Here is a 27,512-nt window from a genome sequence, read left to right as displayed (position 1 = left end):
GTAGGAAGACTCCTTTTCCAGTCATAACCACTGCCACCAAGTCTTCTTTTTTATTTTATTTTTCTTGACTAAGGACCAAATCCTAACCAACTTTCCAGTCCTGGTGTAGCCATGCCAATGGGGTGTGCACTGCATCCTGTGGTGGGAGGGTAGTACTAGAGGCCTCCACAAGGTAAGGGAACATTTGTTCCCTCACCAAGGGGTTGCATTGCAGCTGCACTAAGGCTGGAAAGATGGATAGAATTGGGCCCTAACTCCACAAAACAACCCCTGTTCCCTGGGCTGACCTTTTTGAACCTCTGCCCGGTGCTGAACTTAAAATGATTGATTTGTGCTGAAATCCACTGGCGGACCTGGGGGGGCAAACGGGGCAAATGCCGCTAGCGCCGAACCTCCAGGGGTGCCTCTCAAACCCTCGTCCCCACCCCGCCAGGAAGAGTGCCCAGGAGCGCTGCGGAGAGGCAGCTTGCTGCCACTCCGTCAGTGCCTCAGCACCGACTGAGCTGCCCCCATCCCCTCTTCCTTTATAGGAGACAGGTGCCCTAGAGAGGTACTGACACTCTAGGGCGCCCACCTCGTCTCCTCCTATAAAGGAGGAGGGGGGCCCAGTCAGCGGCGAGACGCTGCCTCCCAGGAGCACTGCTCCTGGGCGTCCCTGCTCCACCTCTTAGGGCAGTGGTTCTCAAACTCTCCCAGAACTCTCCTATAAAGTTCTTGTGTGGGTGAGAGGGGGGAGGCAGCAGGGGTGGGGGAAGGCAGCGGCACGATCCCCAGGATCGCGCCACTCAGGGGGGCTGCAGGGGCTTGGGTACACGTACCCAAGCCCCTGCAGCCTCCCAGGGGTGCGGGGAGCCCGGCATGACCTGCAACAGGGCTTCTTGCAGCAGTGAAAGCAGATGCAGAGAAATCGCGTCCCACCTCCACTAAAGCAGAAGTGGAGCGCGATCGTTCCGCATTCTACTTTCACTGCTGCGGGGAGCCCTGCTGCAGGTCGCGCTGGGCTCCCCGCACCCCCGGGGGGCTGCAGGGGCTTGGGTATGTGTACCCAAGGCCCTGCAACCCCCCTGAGCGGCGCAATCCTGGGGATCGCGCTTCTCCCTCCTCCCTGCCTCCAGGCTGCCCCCGCCCCTTAAGACGGCAGGGACCAGAGCCCGCAGGCTGGGGCGTCGCGACGCCCCAGTTTGAAAAGCCCTTTCTTAGGGCATCTCTCAGAGGCGGAGCGGAAGCAGCGTGTGCCTCCTCCGATTTTGGAGGAGACGCGTGCCACTTCCTGGGTTCCAGAGGACTCTTCCACGCCCCTTGTGAGCAGCATGGATGTCTGCTTTGGAGCAGTCTGGGGCTGCTGAAAGCCCACCTGTCTGGTGCGCCGCTTCCAACAGCTCCAGAGCACTCCAGAGGAGACCTCCATCCATGCTGCTTACAAGTGGCATGGAAGGCTCTGCCGGCCCCAAGGCGTCCCTGCTCTGCCCCTGACGGCGTCCCTCAGAGGCGGAGCGGAAGTGGCACTCGCCTCCTTTGATTTCGGAGGAGTCACATGCCACTTCCTGGGCTCCAGCAGAGCCTCACGGAGCTCTCCTTTGGAGTGGTGTGGGGCTGCTGGAAGCCTGCCTGTCTGTTGCGCCGCTTCCACTATCCCCAGACCGCTCCAGAAGAGACCTCTGTGTCGCTTACAAGCGGCACGCAATGCTCCACTGGGGTGCCCCTCCTCCGCCTCTGAGGGTGTCCCTCAGAGATGGAGGGGAAGCAGCATGTGCCCCCTCCGACTTTGGAGGAGACACATGCAGCTTCCCGGTCCCCACAAAGCCTTCTGCACCACTTACAAGTGGCAGGGAAGGCTCCGTGGGGGCCTTGGTTGCCTCCTCTGTTCCTCCTTTGTTTTCAAGGAGGGAATGGAGGAGGTAGCTGTGTGGAAGAAATTGCAGTGATGATGACGTCACCACAATTACTTCTGGGTCAGCGGCGGGGGGGGGCGAGAAGAGGGTGCAAAAACAGGGGGTGTCGGGCGGAAAACGGGGAGTTGCCCTAGGCGTGGGGACCCCCAGGAATGCCTCTGCTGAAATCAACTAACTCCAGTTCTTAGGACAAGACAACCAACTATTTTACAAGAGTTTAGCACAACCAATACAAAATGGCAGCAGTATTTATATTCCTTCACACTCTTGCTCTCCATTTGATGGGGGTAGTTAATAACATAAGAACATAAGAACAGCCCCACTGGATCAGGCCATAGGCCCATCTAGTCCAGCTTCCTGTATCTCACAGCGGCCCACCAAATGCCCCAGGGAGCACACCAGATAACAAGAGACCTCATCCTGGTGCCCTCCCCTACATCTGGCATTCTGACTTAACCCATTTCTAAAATCAGGAGGTTGCGCATACACATCATGGCTTGTACCCCATAATGGATTTTTCCTCCAGAAACTTGTCCAATCCCCTTTTAAAGGCGTCTAGGCTAGATGCCAGCACCACATCCTGTGGCAAGGAGTTCCACAGACCGACCACACGCTGAGTAAAGAAATATTTTCTTTTGTCTGTCCTAACCCGCCCAACATTCAATTTTAGTGGATGTCCCCTGGTTCTGGTATTATGTGAGAGTGTAAAGAGCATCTCCCTATCCACTCTGTCCATCCCCTGCATAATTTTGTATGTCTCAATCATGTCCCCCCTCAAGCATCTCTTTTCTAGGCTGAAGAGGCCCAAACGCCGTAGCCTTTCCTCATAAGGAAGGTGCCCCAGCCCCGTAATCATCTTAGTCGCTCTCTTTTGCACCTTTTCCATTTCCACTATGTCTTTTTTGAGATGCGGCGACCAGAACTGGACACAATACTCCAGGTGTGGCCTTACCATCGATTTGTACAACGGCATTATAATACTAGCCGTTTTGTTCTCAATACCCTTCCTAATGATCCCAAGCATAGAATTGGCCTTCTTCACTGCCGCCGCACATTGGGTCGACACTTTCATCGACCTGTCCACCACCACCCCAAGATCTCTCTCCTGATCTGTCACAGACAGCTCAGAACCCATCAGCCTATATCTAAAGTTTTGATTTTTTGCCCCAATGTGCATGACTTTACACTTACTGACATTGAAGTGCATCTGCCATTTTGCTGCCCATTCTGCCAGTCTGGAGAGATCCTTCTGGAGCTCCTCACAATCACTTCTGGTCTTTACCACTCGGAAAAGTTTGGTGTCGTCTGCAAACTTAGCCACTTCACTGCTCAACCCTGTCTCCAGGTCATTTATGAAGAGGTTGAAAAGCACCGGTCCCAGGACAGATCCTTGGGGCACACCGCTTTTCACCTCTCTCCATTGTGAAAATTGCCCACTGACACCCACTCTCTGCTTCCTGGCCTCCAACCAGTTCTCAATCCAGGAGAGGACCTGTCCTCTAATTCCCTGATTGTGGAGTTTTTTCAGTAGCCTTTGGTGAGGGACCGTGTCAAACGCCTTCTGAAAGTCCAGATATATAATGTCCACGGGTTCTCCCGCATCCACATGCCTGTTGACCTTTTCAAAGAATTCTATAAGGTTCGTGAGGCAAGACTTACCCTTACAGAAGCCATGCTGACTCTCCCTCAGCAAGGCCTGTTCGTCTATGTGTTTTGAGATCCTATCTTTGATGAGGCATTCCACCATCTTACCCGGTATGGATGTTAGGCTGACCGGCCTATAGTTTCCCGGGTCCCCCCTCTTTCCCTTTTTAAAAATAGGCGTGACATTTGCTATCCTCCAATCTTCTGGCACCATGGCTGTTTTGGTTGAGGGGAATACAGTCTCTGTTGTGTCACTTGGCTCTTGCTTGTTTTGATGCAGGACTTACCTTCCATTTGATGGGGTTTCCTACATATTTTTAAAGATTGATTCAAATTGGGTTTTTTTGGGTGTGAATGTGGGTAGATTCCTAGCAAAATACTACTGAAAGCTTTTCAGCTTCCTGGAAAATCCTATGGAGGTGTGCCTTGAATTCAAAACACTGATTTTCAAAGACACTCCACCTTAACAAAACCTCTGGTGCGTGCCTTTTTACACTTTCCAGATAGGTAGTTATTCCTGGGACCTCTTCAGATTTTGGAGTGTCCCGTTGTATTCTGTCTAATTTTCTGTGCATTACAAAAGTCCTCTAATTTATCAACTCTATAAACAGTACAGAAAAATTTTCCTAGCTCTCCCACGTCAAGGAGATGTTCAGTCAACCTTCTGGGAATCAAAGATGATCATGGATATAACTATTAATTGCTGAGATTCTGGGCAGAACCTGCAAGTGTGGCCTCAAAACAAAGTAACCCAGCTGCCAGCTGCATCCAACCATCTGGCAAAACTAAGGTAAATACGGTAACAAAAAAAGAGGAATGAAATAAAGTGTGAAAAAGAGGGTGAAAAAACCCTTCCCCAATTTAGTCAAAACACTGAAGAGAACACCAATCAATTCTTTGGGGCCTCAAGGAAGAAATTTAATTTACTCACCTGCATTTTAGTGGTCAGTTTTCAGCCTAGTGGGAAAGTGGGAATGCCTGTAACAGAAAAGTTGATGCCTGCTTGATCCTTGACTGCTCTCCTTTGAAGCAGAAAAAGCAGGGATGGGGATGTTATGTTATTACTGCCTTCAACTGGCTATGAACTTTGACTAGTTGCTTCATATATCCCCCTCATAAAAAGGTGCTATTAATTAGGGCTGAGTTTTGACTTTGTGTCTTTCAAGAAGACTTTGAATTTGCATTTATTTTTTTTACATTCAGTTAATACTGGTTTTCCTCAAGCTTGTCTACCATTTTTTGGAAGTACATTTTTCTCCTTAAGATGAGTGCAAATATCCTGATTAACATGTGTTCTAACGTGGCTGCTACGATTGACATCACTTGGTCTTCATCAAATAACAATCACAAACACCAAACATCAAATCTGCAGCTCAATCCTATACTCCATACGCGTCAGCACATCTCCATATATGTTGGCACAATAATGGCCCCACCAGCACAGAAGTCTATCTGCCGATGATACACCAGATGCTGGTGTGATGCTGCACTGATGTAGCTTGGATGCCAGTGCAGCTCCTCCAGCAGAGAGGCCAAAATGGAGACTGAAGCATAACATGAGAGGGACATGGGAGAAATGAGGAGGGGTGACATACAACATATCCCAAGCATGCCCCTGACGACAGACATGACCCTAATGCTGAAAAAAAATGATAGGCCAATGACCAAACAAGTGCAACCCCACAGGGAAAAATGGGGAAAGAAATCAGAAATCTCAAATCCCACCACACCTTGTCCCACCCACTTTCCTATGAAGAACATAGGATCCAGAATACATTTGACAGCCAATCACAGCACACCAGTCCCTGTATATGAGCCCCTAATAGGGAGACTGAAAATGTATGGCAAGTGGTTGTACCTCTCTGACCCTTCAAAAGAGAACTTTGGTAGTGGGAACATGACAACAGGCCACTTGGTGCACAAAGACAGCACTCAGTACAAGTGACCTCTTGTCCCTCATAACAAGTATGGCAAGGTCTTCTGCTAACACTTGTCTCCTCAGAATTTATATTGCACATATTCTAGCCCAGGAGGACTCCAAGCACAAGCACCCAGCCCTACCTCACCACCCAACAGGGGAAGGAAGCACTGTGTACCCCATGCAAGTAAGTAAAGAGGGGCAGGAGATTCCATATCATCACACATTAATGCTGCATCTCTATCCAGGGTGACCAGATACAATGGAGGACAGAGTGACTATACCTTTAACCAGTGTATAGAAGAGGGAATTTTGGCAGGTGCAGCTTTTTAAACCCTTCCAAGTTAGCTACACCTGCAAAAATTCCCTCTTTTAAACAATGGTTAAAGGTATAGGTCCTCTGTCCTCCATTGTATCTGATCACTCTGTCTCATGTCTCTCTAGAGCAGGGGTGTCCAAACTTTTTGGCAGGAGGGCCACATCATCTCTCTGACACCGTGTCGGGGCCAGGGAAAAAAAGAATTAATTTACATTTAAAATTTGAATAAATTTACATAAGTTTACATAAACAAATGTATTAAAGATGAACTTATATGAATGATGAAGGTCTTGCAATAGCTCAAGACCTATATAAGGCCTTGCACAAAGCAAGGCCAGCCTTTCCTTTGCTGCCACTACTGCATCACAGACGTGAAACAGCAAGCAATGGAGGGAGCCCTCATCCCACAGCTCACGTGAGAGGTCAGCCACCCTCATGCTGAAAGCAGTTGCTTTGGGCCAGTGTGGGCTCCAACAAATCTCCAGAGGGCCAGAGACTCATTGGAGACTGGGGGCTGCACTGAGAGTCCTTGAGGGCTGCAAGTGGCCCCAGGGCTAAGGTTTGGGCACCCCTGCTCTAGAGGCTACTCAATCACTGATACAGTTCAATGAAAACACTGATGGGATCACACCTCTTGTGTTTGCTATCTACCTGCTAACAAATAGGGATCCTTGCTTTCCACACTGATTGTTTCTTACCACTGCTGTCTTCAGGGTGGGAATCTGTGGGGGAAGTATGTCTGCAGCAAACTTACTGTGTGACTATGTTAAAATATAATTATTGCTGTGTGGTGACAAACTTCTGCATAATTCACAGTTTGGGATAAACGACATGTTTAGTGCAATAGAAAAAGGCAAATCCTGCTTTGTGCCAAAGCACCCCCAAAAATAGAAAGGAAGGAGGTGTGGGTCTTTCAACCACTTGTCCTGTAGTCATACATTCCCAGAATAACTCTGCAGGGAGCCTCATCCTATCCTTTCCCCAAGGTAGTGCAGCTGTACCAAAAACAGGTGCACTGTATTCGGGGGGGGGGGTGGATCAGGAGGCTTTAGAGGTGAAAGGAAAGTTAAATCCCTTACATCTCTTACTCCTGATCTGCAGTGGGTCACCTTAAACCTGATTTAGTGATTTTGCTAGCACAAGTCTGAGAAGAGAAAAGGGGCAGGAACTGACACACAGGATCTGTGTGGGACAGGATCTGGCACACGGCTTTGCTGCTGGATCCACCCCATCCCACAGACTCTCGTTACACCCCCTCCCCACCCAATTTCACTCCCTCCTTGCCCTGTTTTGCTCTGCCTGCCATTGACTTAGCTGCCTCAGTGGTCGACGGGAATACCAATGGCATATATGTATGTGTAATCTATACCATTAATTTCCCATAAATTCTGTCAGTGTTGACAACTCGTGCCTGTACTGTTATCTACACTGAAGCTGCAAATTGGTGAAGTTTATAAAAAGCATGTCCAATTGTTAAAAGTAAATTTAAACTTGATTGCTATCGTAGACATTGTAACAGATAAAAAGAGAACCCTTTTGTTCATATTGAACAAAATATTGTGTACATTACAGTTCTATACTTTCCCTAAACAATGCCCTAAAGGATTATGCTAATATTAACCTAAAAATTATGCAGTGTTGTCAACTTGATTCAGCACAATTAGCACCTTGTGAGAAATATACAGAACTTCAAAGTAATATTAATAATTCTATTTATGTGCATCAAAGTGTTAGTTTTACTATTTAAGGTCATTCTGACAGATAATAATCTATTGAACCTTGTTTTTACAGAGTTATCTTCTCAAATTTAATTGGTTTACTAAAAAAACATGTATTGAAGTAATATGATCTTTTCATTTTTCTCGTCTGAAAAATGCATATCATTCAAGTGTTTTATTTATATTTAATTTACACATAATTTCCAGGTATTGACTTGAAGGAAGATGACAAAGTTATTATCCATTTTGGCTAGGCACTGAACCAATATCCATTCTCAAAAGTATCATCAAGAGATATTAGAGTAGGTGTATGCTACTTTCACCAACTAAAAAACATGTAATATAAATGGAAAAAGAGCTTGATGTATAGAAATTATTTAATTTTAGTTCCTCAACATTTATACCCAGTGGCGCAGCTAAGGCTAGATGGGGCTGAATGTAATTTCATAGAGCTATTACAGCATTCAGCCACTAGATGGAGCTAAATGTAGTTCCATAGAGCTATTACAGTCTTGGTTCTTAAACTCCTTGGGAGCTGGAGAACCAATGTACATGTGCTGGGCAGGGCAAAGCCAGCAGCATGATCACCAAGATAGTGCTGCTACCAAACCTGATTGGCGGTGATTTTCACTTACCTGAGACAGCTCCTGCCTCCTAGGAGTGTGGGGCTCCTAAAATCTCTAAAAGAGTTTAAAAAAAAAAGTTGGAACCCACTTCCTGTTTTCAATCAGAAAATTATTATTATTATTATATATTTTTAGAGGCTTGGAGGGGCCCTGCTGCTCTGAGTCTGCAACTACTGGTAGGGTGCAAGAAGAATCCAGGTTCACATTCCAGAGAAGCCCGGAGCACCCACCCTGATCTTAGCCCCACTTGGAGGGATAAGGTATCTATTGGTATCTTCAGAATTTGCTGAGGTGAGATGATAGCTCAGTTTCAGAGCACAAGTTTTGTATGCAGAAGGTCCCAGGTTCAGTCTTTGCTATCTCAACTAAAAGGACCCCTGCCTGAGATCCTGCAAGACAGTGCCTATCAACATAGTCAAATATAAAACCTGTGGACCAATTCATCCCCAAAAGCAATTTATCCAACTCCCGTTATTATTGAGCTCTCCCAGCTTGATAATTGGGCTTGCCCATATCCTGAAAATATGATCAAGATTTACACATTTTCTCTTCCGGCATTTGCAGCTAATGAGTTTCTCTGTAAGAACAAAGTGCTTGTTCCTTCCTGCTCAATGATGTCACACTTCCGGCCCTCAGCAGGCAGCTTGAATGCTAACTTTGGCCCTCTGTATGAAATGAGTTTGACATCCCTGACTTAGACAGTACTGGGTTAGATGGTCTAATGATCTGACTTGATACAAGACAGCTTCATATATTCATCCAGATGCCATCACAAAAATAAAGATATATACATAAATTGAAGAAGTATTTGTAATAATTTTTCCAACACAGACTAAAAATGATTATGACTTTTTTTTTATTGGGCAGTGTGGTTACAATATCCTGGCCTTTGCATTATGAAACATTTTAACTCAAGTTAGGTTAGGAGATGTATGACTGTATGCTAGACAAACTACTTGAAAGTCATCACATTAAAGTCTGCCACGGTGGCACTTAAAACTACTACCGCATTTTCATGGCAGAAAACATGCCCCTCAGAGAGGAAGTAGTGATGTTTGGGGACACTTTTCACATCCCCAGTGCAGGCAGCAGCAGCATAATCCAAACAGGCATTGCAGTGGTATGCCATCTGGCTTCCCTGTCTCTCAGGTTGGTTTCACTCTGCAGTACTGTCTGGCTTCCCTAAGGTAGTTGTAATGTCTACTTGCAATCATCCTAAGGAAACAATGCCATCTGGAAGCACCCTAATTAAGACGGAGAGGATAATGATAAAGGAAGAGGGCAAGACTTCATAAAAGAGATGGAGAATCGGCTAAGAAAAGGGTTAACCTGTGACAAAAGCAAGAATCCCCTCACTGCCAAAGAGAAAATGCTTTCCAAATATGTTCATTATGGAAGCCTCGGGCTGCAATCCTATACACATTTACATGGGAGTAAGTTCCATTGAATTTAATCAGATTAACCTCTGAGTATATATGCACAGGCTAGTTAGTCACTAGCCTCTTTCACATACTGACAGATGTGAGAAAGGCACAAAACTTTGATTCCAATGTTGAAGGAAAAGTACAAACATAATAGCATGGCTGTGCTTTCTGATACTTCAATCCAAGATAAACTATTTATTGCATACAGGCATCCTGCCATATCCACAGTGTTCAGGATCCACAGATTGGTGTTCAGGATTCAGTTATCTATAGATCTAGCCACTCCTCACACCTGCTAATGCTGTTTAGATGCTTACTGGGCCAAACAGTTTTTTTGTTGATTTTTTACAGGACGCTATAAGAATGCAAGCTTATAACACATGCAGGCAGGCTGCAAGCAGCCTAAATACTTGAAGAAACTAAATAGAATGTTAACAGGAAGCAGGAAGTTAACTGCTTCCTGTTAACGTTCAATCCAGTCTCTTCAAGCATTAAGGCTGCCTGCATACACTATAAACTTGCATGCTTAAAAAGCTTAAAAAGCTTGCATCCCTAAAAAGAAACACTTTGCCCCAGATAAGCATCTAAACTACATCAATGGGTGTGGGCAGGCAAGGGAGATAGGATTTCCCCATATCCATATCCATGGGGGGGGGAAACGTACTGAAATGGATCTCCCACAGATGAGGGGGCACCTGTGCTTCCTTCTTCTCATCTCTTCCTGTCCATGACACTGACGTTACATTGAAATTACAGTTAATCTGAATGATTTACTGGATTTTTGGTTCCAATAGCATCAACAAACAGTAGATTGCATTTCAAATTTGTAAAACTGTTTTCCCTCAGCAAGTTTTTGTCCCATAACAGGGTGGTGATAAAGAGATATGCTTGAGAGCGTTTTGTCTGGATGCTAGAATTAAAGGCATCTGTTATCATTTCTCTGGAGAAAATAAAGAGAATGTGACTAATTAAATACATTATATGGAAGAATGCAACACAGAACAACTCCCTAGTCCTAAAACAGGCATAAATGTCACTGGCAATAAGCGTCTAGATTTCTCAGCTTGTCAAAAATTAATTATTAAAAATGCTAGAATATTTCAAACTCCAAGTTGTATACTTAACATGAAAATCACACAGACTTAGTTTATGATAGCCTTAATTAATATTTCTAGGACTTAAAGGACAAGAAGTTAATCAGTTCCCTTCTGAATTATATGTGGTACTGATATTCAGAATACATAAACACATAAAAGCCTATATATATTTACCACTTACATTGTGGTACTACTCTGGTGATAAGTTTCAGAGCCATGTGATAAACTGTAGCTGTGATTTCCTTTAAAGAAATGCACTTTTTTGCACAATTTACTCCCTTAGGATATTTCTAACATTCCAAGCACAAAAAGGTCTTTTGTGATGTCAGATTTGCCCAAACTCCAGCCCTGGGCCAGTTGCGGCCCTCGAGGATTCCTAATCCGGCCCTCAGGGAGCCCCCAGTCTCCAATGAGCCTCTGGCCCTCCAGAGACCTGCTGGAGCCCACGCTGGCCTGATGCAACTGCTCTTAGTGCGATAGTCAACTGTTCAGCCTCTTGCATGAGCTGTGGGACAAGGGCTCCTTCCTCTGCTTGCTGTATCACATTGATGATGCAGCAGCAGCAGCAAAGGAAAAGCTGGCCTTGCTTTGTGCACGGCCTTTTATAGGCCTTGAGCTATTGCAAGACCTTCATTCATTCATATAAGTTCCATCTAATATATTCATTTATGTAAATTTATTCAGATTTGAAATGTAAATTAATTATTTTTTCCCCCGGCCCCCAACACCGTGTCAGAGAGATGATGTGGCCCACCTGCCAAAAAGTTTGGACACCCCTGGTGTAAGTTGATGTTTGATAATATTTGAGGTAAAGATTTCCTCTTCTCTGAATGTATTTATAACCACCACTTTCTTTACTACTTTCCAACACTATAACTGACAGCCCAATCCACTGTAACTCCCCATGTGGTGATGAAATAGGGCCAATGTGGCAAAACTCAGCTGGGGGAGTTTTAGCATGTTGAGGCCGCCTCGGGGCAAGGGAGCATTTGTTCCCTTGCTCTGGGATAAGTCCAAGCTTACGCTATTAGTCAACTTGGACCAGTAACACTTGTGCAGGTCTGCATTGATCAAGCCTCTTTTAAAGATATGCAGCTCTCAAGGACACTACATAGCAAATTGAAAATATTTCTGTGTATCTGGTTTGATTTAAGTTAAATAACATTCAAAATGAAGTAATCCAGATAATATGTATACTATTTAGAAGAACTTATTTTTAGTCAAATTGCTATTTTATCAGTGCAGTAACTGATGTGCAGTGCAGTAACTTTGTAATGAAATAGTTTTCTGAGCCTTTATCCTTATTTAGTGCACTCCTCAAATGATCCTATGAAAGCAACTTGGAGAACACCAATCAGACTCTGCTGGGTCGATTTGGACCTGCACCAGTGACTTTGCTGGCACAAGTCTGTGTGGATCTGGGAAGGTGGATTGAGGCCTGAAAGAGGGATAGGATATTGGTGGTGCTGCCGCCATTGATACTGCCCTCTTCCTGCCCTCATTCCACTCCCATTGTGTTCCTATTCGCTCCCCATTCCATGCTGCCCTGCCCCACCCCGTCCCTTCCCTGCCTCTCCTCCATTCCCTTGCTGATTTACCAGTGCCAGCAGACATGATGGTTCTGCTGGCAGGCTACCACCACTTGCAACTTGCAGCAACAGCCCAGCTCTTCCTGATAGTGGTTGTCGCATTTACAACTGCTGTAAAGCATCTTATGCCATCAGAACATGAGTTCTGGCAGCATAACTCTGCTGTAAGGGTAGCCTAAGATTGGACTGTAAGTTGACAAGTTATAAACACATTAATAATTTACATATATTATCCAGCTACTATGTCCATTATGCAACTGAACTTAAATTATATTTTCTTACATTTGCATTAATTAATTCAAACTGTGTTGATCAATTACCCAAGTCAAACTAGATGATATAAAAGGTATGGAAACATTGGGTTGAATCCTAAATATAGCTAGACAGAACTCCTGCTGAAATAAACTTGGGATGCAAACCATTATCTTTGTGGGTCTGTCAAATGTCAGAATTAGCCAGATAATAAAGATACTGAAAGTTGATGCATTATTTGGTCTTGAAGCATTTCCCCACCATAATGTCAGAATTGTTCCAATACTTTTACATAGTTGGCAACCTTCAGTCTCAAAAGACTATGGTATAAGCCTACAGCACCCGGTATTCCCAGGCGGTCTCCCATCCAAGTACTAACCAGGCCTGACCCTGCTTAGCTTCCAAGATCAGACGAGATCTGGCATGTGCAGGGTAACAGCCAGATTGCCAGTGGTGCATTATCATGTTTATGATAATCTGGCAACATACACCCCCCTCATATCTCTCCACAATGGCATTATGAAAGTTGCACTTCCATTAAACAATCATATATAGCATTCTTAGAATTAAACAACTACATAGAATTAAACAAACAACAATTCTTTTTATTTTTTACTAGAATCCATCACAGACTTGGATTTTCTGGGAATGTAGTCTCAGATCTTAATCCACTTTTCCATGGCTAGGGCCTTGAACCCTTCCCTTATTTATTCTCTGCAGCTATGAGCATTGTATCTTATGACAGACATTTTAACATGCCAAAATGAAGCAGGGAGACTTCAGTACAACTAACTCAGGCTACTTTTCTCTGTCCCCAGCTATAGCAACTATATGGAATCACAGGCCAGTCATCTGGCCTATGATTCCTGAATCCAATAAGGATTGTATATTTAGGCATAATGGAATAGGAAGCTGTTAAGCTGACAGGCTTGTACAGTCCCAATTCCCACCCACTCACCCCAATCCCTCTTAAAAAATGAGTGTTACATTGCTTACTTTCCAGGCCTCCGGCACAGAGGCAGATGTAAGGACAAATTATATATTTTTGTCAGAAGATCTGCAATTTCACATTTGAATTCCTTAAGAACTCTTGGATGATTGCCAACCTGACCCATTTTGTCAATCTGCTCTAGACTCTCATAAATTGTCACTGCTATTGGTAGCTGGAAAGCTGCAGGATTGAAGTGGCCCCCTTCTTTGCCCTTCTTAGATCTGATCTGCCTTCGTGGATTAATGCAAACTTGCACCAGTGATATCACTGATGCAGGTCTAAGTTGACACATAGCGACTGCTGGGGCCTACCCCATAGCAAGGGGACAAATGCCCCCTTACCCTGAGGAGACCTCCAGCAGCCATAAATCTTCCACATGATAAAGCAATAGCCATGCTAGCACTACTGCACTGCCACACAGAAATTTAGGTAGGTTGGGCTGTTACTATAATATTTTGGAATAGGTTTTCATGGAGCTGAGTCAACTCCATCAGATGAGTATTTTTAAAGCTTTTTTGTTGTTGTTTAAATACAGATACTACATTGCAAAATCTTCTTTGACTACAATCACTTGTGTATCTAAAGAACAACACACATCTGAAGATTACCAGTTGCCATGACAATGATATAAGTATTGGCAAATAAATAACAACCTGCCATCCACAGATCCGAATCTGGGGAATGGTACTAAGATCACTCTCGTACCAGAATGTATGTGATTATGAGAAGCATAAAAGAGGACATTGCATTTTCTCTCTATTGCCTCACTTCTTCCCAATCAAGCGTGTATATACAAAATCTGTACAAAGACCAGCAAGCAGAATGAAATAATTAAGAGCATGGTACTATTGGGTTTAAGCTTGCCCCCAACATAGGGAAATATATAAAACATACATAGAACCAAAAATATATAGAAAGGAATTGAAACATACATAAAGTACAGTGATTTTATGACAATATCATTCTTATAGATTTCATCCAGGTTTTTAAAAAAATTAAAAGTTACAATTGAGATTTTAATTCAACTGACATTTGCCTGCTCATGTCAATGAGAAACTATCAAAAAATGAATCCACTTTGAAATTAAGCAACTACCCAAATCAGACACAAAAAGAAGCAAATTTTTGAAATAAGCCAACAAATGAAACAAGCCACCAGCCAAAGCAACAAAGTGAAAAATGAAAGAAAGTTTTTTGGGACATCCCTAATAAAAATGGATGTTCAGCAAAAGTTTAGATCAGTGATTTTCAACCTTTTTAATCTCGCAGCACACTGGCAAGGCACTAAAATGGTCAAGTCACACCATCAGCTTTTTGACAATTGACAAGGCACACTGTGCTGTCAGTGGGGGCTCACATCCCCTAATGGTCCTATTGATAAATGACCCTCTTCCAAATTCCCGCAGCACACCTGGGGATCATTCGCGGCACACTACTGTGCCACGGCACAGTGGTTGAAAATGACTGGTTTAGACTAAGAAATTTTGTCTGGTCGCAGATGATTATTTTGCTACATGCCTGTTCTTGATACGTCATAAACATTTCCAGTTTAAATAAACGTTTCTTCTGAGATTACTGTAAAATTACTGCCAAAAGGTGAGAAAGCTCACCTCAAAATCATTTATAGGGACAGGAAGCTGGTGAAGCACATGCTTGCACAACATGCACGCCACAACTTGTCAAAGACATTCAACAGTCTAAGCCTGTGTTTGTACTCTAAACATGTTTCAATATTGGTGACAAATCAATAGTCTAAGCCTGTGTTTGTACTCTAAACATGTTTCAATATTGGTGACAAACACATAAAACAAAGGGAGGGGGGAAATGAAGCAACACATCACAGTCCACAACACAATTAAAGCAAGTGCTATCTCTCATAATACAGCTAACAAAAAGAGGCCACTTGAAGCTGCCTCTATATGGCAGCTGCTCCACACAATACTGTTCTTGTGTAGTTGCTCACAATAGGAGTGGCTCACTCACAAATGCCAATTGGATCAAACGACAATAGCCAATGCAGGTACACACACAACCAGAGCACACACCTTCCCATTTCATTTAATCGTTTTTATCCTGCCATTCTACCAGGAGCACAAAGCTGTTTGTAGCATTGCTCAGAAGAGCCTTATATGGTATTCATAGTGGCAGCCACCAAAAGTTCTAAAAGGCTCTTTATCAAGAGGGAGGGGTTGGATTATGAGAATAAGAAGAAACAATGAGATCAAATTACAGCAATCTAATCAGCAAATGTGTTACGTGAAAATCCCCTTTTCCCTTCCAAGTTGTGATTTTTGTATATATATTATGGACTAAGATATCATACAGGCCAAGCAAACAAGCCCAATTTCCAAAAAAACCTGGTAAAGGTCACAAGTTGTGATTACATCCCCTCCTCCAGTCTAGGAATGTCTCCTGATTATGCAAAACAAGCATGCACCTCCGGAGGAAGTCTATTGTTCTTTTGTTGTAGCTTTAACACTCTTAAGCACCTTATGCAAATTGCCTCCCTCCCCCAGAGTCAGGCTTTGCTGATAGCTGATTTCTGGACCCTTCCACCTTTTTTTTACCTGTGTGTATACTGAGCATGTGCACAGCTCTGGGATACTTCCGGTCAGTTCTAGATCAGCTTCCAGGTCACACAACCCCTTAAGAGAAGGCTCAGAGCACATGTCTCGCTCTCTCTGACTGCTCTCCCACGGGAGCAGTCCTTCCTAGGACTCTTTCCCATCCAACTGCACCCCGGACAGGTAAATATATCTTGTGTCTAAAACCCTTCCCCTTCTTCCCTATCTATTCCTCCCTTCTCCCCCATCTTTAGTTAGCAAACTGGGTTTAGCAGATTAAGGAACCCCTAAAATACTTCCCTACAACCTATCCGTTTCTGATTCCTTTTCGGATGCACCCAAATACATAGCACATGCAGCCACCACAAGCTAGGTTCGCTAGACACAAGTACTAGAAATCTATACTTATCAATTCTCCATGTGTATTATTGTTTACCTTTGTGTGTTTTTGCAATAAAATATAATCCTTTGATTGAAAGTTACCTTTCTCCCAGTCTCCTCTTTAAGCTAAACAAGGGAGTTCTTTGCTTTACGCTGTCTTGCTATCCAGCCTATGATCCTAAGAGTTTCCAAAAGGCTAATATACTAATTCCCCTAAACAAAGCAGCCTTTTTGGTAACAAATGGTTTTAAACAAGAATGGAACAAGATAACTAGGAATGGTGAGAAATCTCTGACCCTAGAAATATTTACAGGTCCACCCTTGTTATATACAAATTTTTTATACACCAATTTGACTTAACGCAAATGGCCACTGCAAATGAGAAGGAATGTGCTGATCCCTGGAGAAAGGGAAAAATGCATCCCTTTAAAATCATAGTTTTAAAAACTGCTTTTCTTAGTGTTGTAGAGAGACAGTAATGCAAGCGATTACAGGTACAACCTAATTATCCATGGATTTCTATCTTGATGAGAAGGGCCCTTTAAATTACAGGAAAACAGTTGTTAATAATAGCCTCGTTAATGCAAGAGAGGGCAGCTGGCTAACAATCCATCAATCATTTTCTCTCCTGGCACTTAGAATAGTTTCACCACAAGGCAAGAGACCCCTCTCTTCCCCCGAGCACGTGAAAGAAAGATTATCACTTTGCATTGATGAAGGGAGGGGTCGGTGGCTTGGAGTGAAGCCTTTCTAAGCACCTGGAGGGAGACTGATTGATAGATTGTCTGCCTAACGCCTCTGAAATATCACAAAGGTCAGCAAGGCTGTTTTTAAATCACCTGACAAAGGGACATTGTTTTTTTTAATGGATTTGCTTCAATGTGATTTTTGTCATTCACTTGAGTTCTGAGAATGGAATCCTCCGAATAATGCGACTCAACCTGTATAATGAAGCTCATTATTATTTGGGGAATCATGCCACAGGTGGATGTTGGATAAAATTATTGAACTAATTTAAAAATATGATTCTAGGAATAGGTTTCAAGAATTACAGATCTATTTGGAATGACCACCAAAAAAAAAATTAAAGTTCTTCTGTCCAACATACAGTGGTGCCTCGCATAACGAATACCTCGCGCACCAAAAAACTCGCAAAACAAAAGCGTTTTTGCGATTATTTCCGGTGACTCGCAAGACGAATTTTCTATGGCTGTGCTTCGCAAGATGAATTTTTTCTATGGCCGTACTTCGCAAGACGAATTTTTAAAATTAAAAGGTTGAAGTTTTGTGCTTGAAATTTTTGAAATCCTCTGTACAGTATGTATGCCTTTAAAGAGCACTTAATAAACACTTTGTAAACCAAATTTGACTTTGTTCTGACTTTTTTTGCCCATAGGAACGCATTAATTAATTTTAAATGCATTCCTATGGGAAACCGCGTTTCGCAAGACGAAATTTTCGCAATACAAAAGGACTTGCGGAACGAATTAATTTTGTTATGCGAGGCACCACTGTATATTTTACAGCAAATGAAATATCTCTCACATATGAAGGAAAATGGGAGTTTCATTCATTTTTTTTTTCTTTTTAAGAAACAAGAGTTATCAATTATCAGGACAGAGCTCAGAAAAAGTTATCATGCACCTACTTTTTCCTAATCAAAAGTTCAGTGCTGGGAATCCAAAATTACAAGGACTTTCTACTGGTGTTTAAATATTTAATTGACTGTCTTACAAAAAATCCCTAGGTGCTCCAGTAGTGCATGATAAAAGACCCCAGCCAGTCTTAATTATAGTTTATCATAGCTACAAGTTCTTATTTCATGAATAATAAAAGGCAAATTTTAACAGCATATAATTGTACCATTGATACCATATATTATTTGAAAGTATACGGTTCCCTACAATCTTACAGATATTGCTTATACTTTATGCAACATATACATGAACCATACAATACACTTTGAGTCAAAACAAGATACTCCGTGGCAACTTGTTGAAGTAGCTAAAATGACAAATGGATGTTTTTGTTTGTTTTAAATGAAGGCAATGGGGGGGGGCTGCATTGGGCCTGGATTCATAAACAACATGAATTGTTTACAAATATTTATCTCCCATTTTCATCCAGGTTAAAGTACTTAGCTGAATCACTATTCCAACATGCATTCAGATACAACTCACTGAAATGAAAGATAGAAGCCTTTGGACATTTCGGTACTCAACATCCAGAAAGGTAACTACTTTAACATAGGAAATTTCACATTTCATAAAATTCCTGTGTTAAAGTAGTTACCTTTCTGAAATTTCATAAATTTCATTTTATTAAGAATCAAGGGGGAAAAATTCTTTGAATTTCTCTATAGAAGTTAATAGGACTATCAGCCCAATTCTGAGCTGCCCGGCACCCTAGAGTGCTATGGCAGCCACTGGTGGCTCCTTGGGGGACATTCATCCCCTTCCCCTGTATAAGAAAAGTAGCCCCACAATGGGGCTACTTGACTCTGCAAGTGTTGGGCCGAGAGGCTTGATGCAGGGATCCAGATCCAGCAGACCTGAGCTCTAATGATCCTGCCCCCCTCCTGCCCCACTCCCTCCCCCACCATGCCTCCCCTGCCCTCACCTTTCCCATGTCCGCACTTACTTCTCCACTGCCTGATGCCCCCACAGGCAGTGCTCACCAGTCCTCTGCCCTGCACTGGCTCACAGGCTTGTGCCAAGCCAACACCCGCGTTGGCAGAATGTGTCACAGGCGTTCCTTACGGCATGTTTGTGACACTACGCACTGGTGCTGAGCTGGCGTGCAAAGGTCAGGACCAGACCCTATATTTCTAACGGCAAAGGTATATGATATGAACCCAATGCAGAGCCCCCTTTTATTTTAGTTGATTCTCATGAGGGTGACTTTCTTTATATGAGTGGCTAGGGAACAAGGAAGTAACTCAGTGACAGAGTACATGCTCTGCCTGCAGAAGATTCCAGGTTTGATGGTGTCTCCAGGTTGGGCTGTGAGAAGCCTGAAACCACAAAGAGGCATTGCCAGTTAGTGCAGACAATGTGGACAATAGTACAGACAATACTGTAATGTAGTACAAGGCGTATTTGTTCATATATGGTTTGTGTGCACTGGTTCACAATACTAATAGGAAATTTTTCTCATACCACCACTAACTAGCACTGCCCCAAAGGAAGGCCTATTGCCTGACAGGGGCAAGGTGACAGGCAGAGTGACCCACAGGTCAGCTACAAAAGAGCTGAACATCCAGGCCCCTGGGGCATCCAAGTAAACCTTTTAAGCAAATTATATTTATTCCTTTTCACACCTGGGATGCTGAAATACAGGTGGGGCCTCCTTATCAGCAGATTAGGCATACACAGATTTGCCCCGTTGCGAATGCTGAACCCCCGGATCGCCCGCCTCAGATCTCCCAGACACAACCGGAAACTTGTTCTGGTCGCATCTGGGAGGTTTTCTGAGCCTACCGCATGCCTTCGAGAGGCCTGGTCTACAATTCTGAGTGTACATGAGGTCCCTAGCCTACACAGTACCCAAACATCCAGAGACTTTAGTCTAAAGCAGTGGTCAGCAACCTGCAGGCCAGATCAGGCCCGCCACCTGAAATCATCAGGTTCACAATCAGATGTTGGGGTGGGGTGGAGAAGGGAGTCTAAATTCTATGGGGATTACTTGTTGCTCAAGCCATGTTGAAATGGAGACCACTTGGCCATGCAGACTGAGGAAGATGACTGAGCTCATGGATTAAGGGGAGCAGGTTACTCTGTACTTCTGGGCTATGCTGACTGAGCATGCAATGGGCACATCTCTGGATTGCTTAGAAAAGCGAATTCTGCAGATCACACGCATCTGGAAAATGCTGATCTGAGATGAAGAAGAATGATAGTATGTGTGGGGAGGGTGGTGTCAGCAGTCATCTTTTGTCTGTGCCTTGTACTACTAGGAAGTGCATGGTAGGTATGGTGCTACAGCGCAGGGGAAGGGAGCAGGTGAGCTGTGAACCGATCCTCGTCAGCAAGTGCTGCTTGGAATGGCAGCAAAACTGTTACTGGATGGCTGGGCAATAGCTAGGGCAATCGGAGTGTGTGGGTGGTCAGCTAGCGGTGGCCAATGCTAGTCCCTGGTCACCATCAGGGCAATGGTCGAGTGCCATCAAACCTGCCTTGCTCCTGCCCCTATGCAAAAAAAGGAGGCCTTGCTCCTGCCCCTCCCCCATGCGCATCTGGCCCCTATGCAAAAAAAGTTTGCCGACCCCTGGTCTAAAGGTTTTGTAGGAGCAGTAGTAAGGGTGTAACACTGTGTGGACGTAACAGTGTAATAAAAATATAGAAGAGAATTTAAACAGCGAGTGCCACTTGACTCATACAGGATACTGCTTTAATTGCTTGGGTGTAAACCTCTTTGCTGTAAACAAACAAACAAACAAACAAACAAACAAACAAACAAACAAACAAACAAACAAAATTCTTCCTCCACAGAAATAATGTACATGCAGAAACAATTTACCTTCTCATGATTGCCAATCTGTATTATGATTTTCATTATTATGCCGTTGTACAAATCGATGGTAAGGCCACACCTGGAGTATTGTGTCCAGTTCTGGTCGCCGCATCTCAAAAAAGACATAGTGGAAATGGAAAAGGTGCAAAAGAGAGCGACTAAGCTGATTACGGGGCTGGGGCACCTTCCTTATGAGGAAAGGCTACGGCGTTTGGGCCTCTTCAGCCTAGAAAAGAGACGCTTGAGGGGGGACATGATTGAAACATACAAAATTATGCAGGGGATGGACAGAGTGGATAGGGAGATGCTCTTTACACTCTCACATAATACCAGAACCAGGGGACATCCACTAAAATTGAGTGTTGGGCGGGTTAGGACAGACAAAAGAAAATATTTCTTTACTCAGCGCGTGGTCGGTCTGTGGAACTCCTTGCCACAGGATGTGGTGCTGGCGTCTAGCCTAGACGCCTTTAAAAGGGGATTGGACGAGTTTCTGGAGGAAAAATCCATTATGGGGTACAAGCCATGATGTGTATGCGCAACCTCCTGATTTTAGGAATGGGTTAAGTCAGAATGCCAGATGTAGGGGAGAGCACCAGGACGAGGTCTCTTGTTATCTGGTGTGCTCCCTGGGGCATTTGGTGGGCCGCTGTGAGATACAGGAAGCTGGACTAGATGGGCCTATGGCCTGATCCAGTGGGGCTGTTCTTATGTTCTTATGTTCTTATGAAGTAAAAAAAATGTAACAGAAATGTGCTTTCTATTTGTGTGCACATAAAGCAACAAAAAAACTGTCATGATGGTTAAGCCATCACACATTCAGTCCTATCTGTAGCAAAGTAGAACCAGGGAGAGAGAGAGAACAAAAAGCTTTAATATAATCGTGTTTTTGTCATTGCTATGATGTGGAAGATTCATGTGATGCCTCTTAAAATTTTAACCTGCAATCTTGATTTTAAATCATGGTCTGAAATACAATGAATGCAAGCCACTTTAATTTAGTTGATATGCAAGGCTTATAATACCTATACAGGCAATTTACCATGCTACAGAAAATGTAGCAATAATGTGCTTTTCAAAACATACATGATTAGTATGAAGGAATGAAAGAAAAATAAAATCTACTCTGGCATTAAAAATGCTAATAAAAAGATTTGTAAAAAAACAGAAAACTTTTGAACATAGTCTCTTGGGATAAGAATGGATGCTTTTCCTTCCTTACATGACAAACTACTCCAGCTTCCACCCCAGGGGTTTTACAGAACTGCCAGAACACATTGATGGAATTATATTCTTCTCCTACATTACACTGTAACTAATTTATTCTACTTACTATAAATGTTCAAGTAAAATATGGAAACCCTAGAAAACCCTTGGAGATTTGCATATACAAATCTGAAAATTTGCATATGTATATACAGTAGTATAGATTCATTTTCCTTCTTTCCATATTTTCGAAAGAGAAAGTGTGAAAGATGAAACTCATATTGTATACGGAAGACAGATTATTATACATTCATTCAACAATATGGGAAGTTTCTACTTTTTATTTCAGATCTAAATTACGAAACAGAGACATGAACACATTTTCACAAGTCTATGTTTTTTATAAACATTGCTAACATATCACTATAGATGCAATTGTTCCAAACTTGAAATATCTGTACACTTATTTACACTTACAAATCTACAAAAAAAGATTCTGTTTTGCTGTGTATTATGCTAGCATTACAAATTAGGGTCTAAGAAACCTCCCTTTGCGATGGTCTTTCATCTCAACATTAGACTGGGAGAGATGCATCCAGGCAGAATAACAGTTATAAAAGGTTTTCAATCACTTTTTAGAGATGCAACTAAGTAATGTCCGTCTGATGCATCTCTATAAGGCACAAGTACTTCCACAAAATGCTGCCTACTATAGTATATGTCCAGGCAGAAATTCAATAGGATCAGCAGTATCACCTGTCATTCCTCCAGCAAACCTTTTCCCCTTACTCCATTAAGACTAATGACAATGCAAGAGCATTTTCTGCCCTCATCCTGAACAGAAGAGAGAAGACAGAATGCCAGGGTGAAACATTTCTTAGCTTCATGCCCTATGTTCTGCTGTCAATGCAGAATATAGGAAAACTTGCCCAGATGTCTCAGCACATACCATAGACTGTACTGATACATTTCCCTTCATACATTTAGCAGAAAATCAAGATAAATTTCAGAAGATGGTGGTGGTGCATACCACCTAGTTACATTCTGCAGTTTTTTGGCAAAATGGAGAGATGGCTCAGATTTTATGAGCAACAGAAACTCTGAATATTATATTGGTCATAAAATGCAAACCACCATCTAGTCAGAGCTAAGTGACATTAAACACCAACTCTCTGAGTTTGGTACAGATCTATTGAGAAATACCCAATACACCAGTGGTTCTCAAACTTTCTGGGAGAGTTTGAGAACCACTATGTGGGAGAGCGGGGAAGACAGTGGAGGTGGGTGGAAGGCAGCAACATGACCCCCAGGATCATTTGATCGCTAAGGGGGCTGCAGGGACTGGCATGCACTAACCAGTCCCTGCTGCAGCCTCCTGGGTGTGTGTGTGTGTGTGTGTGTGTGTGTGTGTGTGTGTGTGAAGCCTTGCCCGAGCTTCAGAAAGTGAAAGCGGAGCGATTGCGCCCTGCCTCCACAAAACCAGAAGTGGAGTGCGATCACTCCGCTTTCAGTTTTTGAAGGCTAGGGAGCCCTGTGGAGGGTCACACAGGGTTCCCTGCATCCCTGGGAGGCTGCAGCAGGGACTGGTAACTACATGCCAGTCCCTGCAGCCCCCTTAGCAACACAATCCTGGGGATTGCATCGCTGCCTCCCCCTGTCCCTGCCCTTTAAAGGATCAGAGTCTAGGGGCCCTCTGGCTGGAATGTCACGACACCCTAGTTTGAGAAGCCCTGTAATACATCAAGAACCGTTATCAGTAGCTTCCTTAACCATTTACAAAACTTCCGTACCTTGGAGGATCATCCAAGTATATGCTTTTTGAAAAATGACAATCTGACTTGATTTTCAAAAGCTGTGGTTAATCGCATAGGACAGGAGTTCTAAAAACTTTTAGCATCGGGACCCACTTTTTAGAATGAGAATCTGTCAGGACCCACCAGAAGTGATGTCATGACCGGAATTGACATCATCAAGCAGGATAATTTTTAGCAATCCTAGGTTAGAATCCTACCCACACTCACCCAGGAGTAAGTCCCATTGACTATCATTGGTAAAAGCATATAAATATACAGTGGTGCCTCGCATAACGAAATTAATCCGTTCTGCGAATCCTTTCGTTATGCAAATTTTTCGTTTTGCGAATTGCGTTTTCCCATAGGAATGCATTGAAATTTAATTAATGCGTTCCTATGGGCAAAAAAGGTCAAAACGAAGTCAAATTTGGTTTACAAAGTGTTTATTATGTGCTCTTTAAAGGCATACATACTGTACAGAGGATTTCTAAAATTTGAAGCATACACGAAATTTTTAATTTTTAAAAAAATTCGTTATGCAAAGCACGGACCTAAAAAGTTTTTGTTATGCGAAGCATGGACCTAAAACGTTTTCGTTATGTGAAGCACGGCCAGAAACTTTCATTATGCGAGTTACCAAACTCAATCGAAAAACTCTTTTGTTATGCGAGTTTTTCGGTGCGCGGGGCATTCGTTATGCGAGGCACCACTGTACATTATAGCCTGTTAAAAGTATAGATCTGTAGCTTTTCCCCAAATGTAGTCACATACTACTCTAATATATGAAAAATAAAATATAGAAATGAGTGGGGATCCACCTGAAATTGGCTGGTGACCCACCTAGTGAGTCCCAATCCACAGTTTGAGAAATACTGTCAGAGAAGAACAGGGATTTTAATGGCATTTTAACAGGATTTAATTCTAGCCTATTTTAATGAAAGGGTTGATTTTCACTTCCAAGTGCTTTCTTGATTCCAGAGCATGTCCTCTCTAGGCTTTGAGTTTGGTTCCCTATGTAGCAGGCTGAAAATACTGCTATACTTTACCTATCAGGTAATCTTTTTTACAGCGGGAAGCAAATGATCCCCTGGGGTAGCTAGATCTCACCATATGGGCATTTCTTATTATTCATTCCATTTTAATCCTAGTCTTCTTTCATGAGTTCAGGGAGGAATAGATGGATATCCTTCACTCAATGATCTTTTTGATTCAGTGGGGATTTGAACTTGCGTATTCCAGTCCTAGTCTAACCACGGCATCACACTGAGAATCTGAACTCTAGGTCGCTCTGGTTTACACACTTGACCATAATAAATAACTAGCAGCAGCTTCTGGCATTACACTGTATCTTGGGGAAAATGGACCCTAAACTTCCTTACACCAACTTCAATGTGGAGCTTCCCCTATGGGAGGAGGTTGAGGAGCAAGGAAGCACTCATATACTCATGTAATACTTAAATACTTTGGATTTCCACCACTTTGTATCTTTGATGCCATCTGCCCAGCTGTGATAGTTGCATCCATTCTGAAAGAATGCCTTCTGAAGTCTCTGGGTGACAAGTCCATGACAACAAGCCTTGCCTGACCATAGACCAAAATTAGATGCTGATTCAGCAGTTGCCCATTTTGGTGACAAAAAAAGGATCTTTGCCACATCTTCTCTCCAAAAAGTCCTCCAGAGCTGCTGTGTGGCTCAGTTCAGAATTTGACTGCTCTTTATATGTGCACCATTTGCACCGGCTCTTTTGATCAATATTTAAATGCCTTTTTTTGATAATTCAGATACTGCTTTGCTATCCATAAAAAGGTATTTCCTTTGCAAAGCCCACCCCAGGAAATTCCTGTTATTAATAGCCAGGAGCTCACTGTCCAAAAAAAGGTCACAGGTACTGTCACTTAAAAGAGAACTGTTTCATGGTGCAATGAGCAAAGCTTGCCAAAAGCTTCAATAACTGCCAGCAGCTCTGGGGTAAGCTATGAACAGGTACTCATGGATGCTCCACTGCCCACTCCGGACCCTAAAATCCCTTGTGGTATGCTGGAACTCCACAACCTTCAGTTGGAAGGTCACTTAAGACATCCTCTCTCTTTCAGACTAACTTATACCATACAGTTGTGAGAATAAGATGAGGGGAGATTTGGACTTATGAAGAGCGGGGTGGTGACAGGGGAGTTTCTATTGCTCAGCTTTCTATCACACATCTGCAGCCAGGATTGTACAGGGTGATGGTCTCTATTGTTAATTTTGGGTTCAGATTTGTTTTTAGGTGATATGCAATGAGGCCTAACAATTTCGTAGTTGGCAGGTGGAGTGAGGGGAAACTGCACTAGGCTAGTTCCTTTGAATGTCAGGTTTCATGTGGGAAAAGGGTTAAGAACAGGATATTTGGTGAGAACCCTGAGGGAAGCAGATTAGTAAAATGGCCTCAACATCTATTTCCAAGAGGCTGCTCAGCACAGAGATGCTGTTTGGGACCTTGTTGAGCAATTAGTGCAAAATCCACCTTTGAGATTGATTGACTTGAAAGGGGTGATGCTGACTCCTCACAGAGGTCAATGGTGGTAAGGAGTTCATCTGCAGCTTAAAGCTGGGAAGGGGTGTCATCTGAAAAAAAACATGGGGCAGGACAGTAGAGCTGAGTTGTCTCCTCCAAGGCAGGGGTCCACATTAAAAGGAGGGTGAAGTATTAGGATAGTTAGGATCCAGTGCAGTATGTGAATATGTTCAAGAAGCTGAAGCCAATTTGTAATTCAAAACTCCTTATCTCAAATCTAATTGGGGTATGTGGGCAATTAAGCTTGGTCACAAAGATTTTTGCATGAAGTGGCAAATGAATAGGATCAACTTCACTTTTACAGAATCAGCAACGTTGTTTACTTCTTTATCTAAAATGTTAAGGCAGTTTCAAGCGAAACATAATCCAGTTTGTTTTGCTTTATACTCAGGCAGAATGGGGGTAAAGGGCCATGAACCAGGGAACATGTAAAAAATAAAATCAAGGGACAAGTTCAACTGATTCACTACACATTTCCTAAACACAGCAAGGGCAAAGTAGGGTCATTCTACTGGTGTTCCTAGAGGGCGGGCAAAATGCTGAGTTTCTTCAAGAGCTTGGCTGCTGATGTAAAGCGACCCCTCTCCCTCACCTTCAGAGCCAGTTGCGGCTGCAAAAGCAAAGCAAAGAAGGTGCCTCCATGTTGCTTTTGCAGCTGCGACTGGTTCTGAAGGCGAGGGGGGGAGCCACTTTACACAGGCGGCCAGGTACCTGATGAAACTTAGCATTTCCCTCCCCCCCCCCCAAGCTAGTGGGTAATTCCCAGTATATGACTTACAGGGTGTTCAATACAAAATGTCTGAATAAAGCAAAATAATAAAACTGGGAAGTTGTCACTTGAGTATCACTTTCTCTGTAGCAGAATGATAAGTATTTTACAAATCAGTGGTATTTTTCCCCCCCACTCCACATTTTAATGGATGGGGGGGATTTTTAAATTTATTTAAAATAAGCCTTCCACCTTACATATGTAGTTGCACCAGTGTACTATGTGCACCATTTTCACATAGAAGGGTTTATATAAACACACGT

General features: G+C 43.2%; 1 protein-coding gene and 1 pseudogene across 4 annotated transcripts in view; both read right to left on the bottom strand.

Annotated features, from left to right (window-relative positions):
* The window catches only part of DMD (dystrophin), a 1,248,719-nt gene that overhangs the window by 690,025 nt on the left and 531,182 nt on the right, over positions 1-27,512 (bottom strand). The gene's annotated exons all lie outside the window — the stretch shown is intronic.
* On the bottom strand, positions 12,810-12,927 carry LOC136646737 (5S ribosomal RNA; annotated as a pseudogene).

This window comes from Tiliqua scincoides, chromosome 3, assembly GCF_035046505.1.
Source record: "Tiliqua scincoides isolate rTilSci1 chromosome 3, rTilSci1.hap2, whole genome shotgun sequence".
Lineage (NCBI taxonomy): Eukaryota > Metazoa > Chordata > Lepidosauria > Squamata > Scincidae > Tiliqua > Tiliqua scincoides.
The sequence above is the reverse complement of the archived record's forward strand: the minus strand, read 5'-3'. Positions and strand labels throughout refer to the sequence as shown.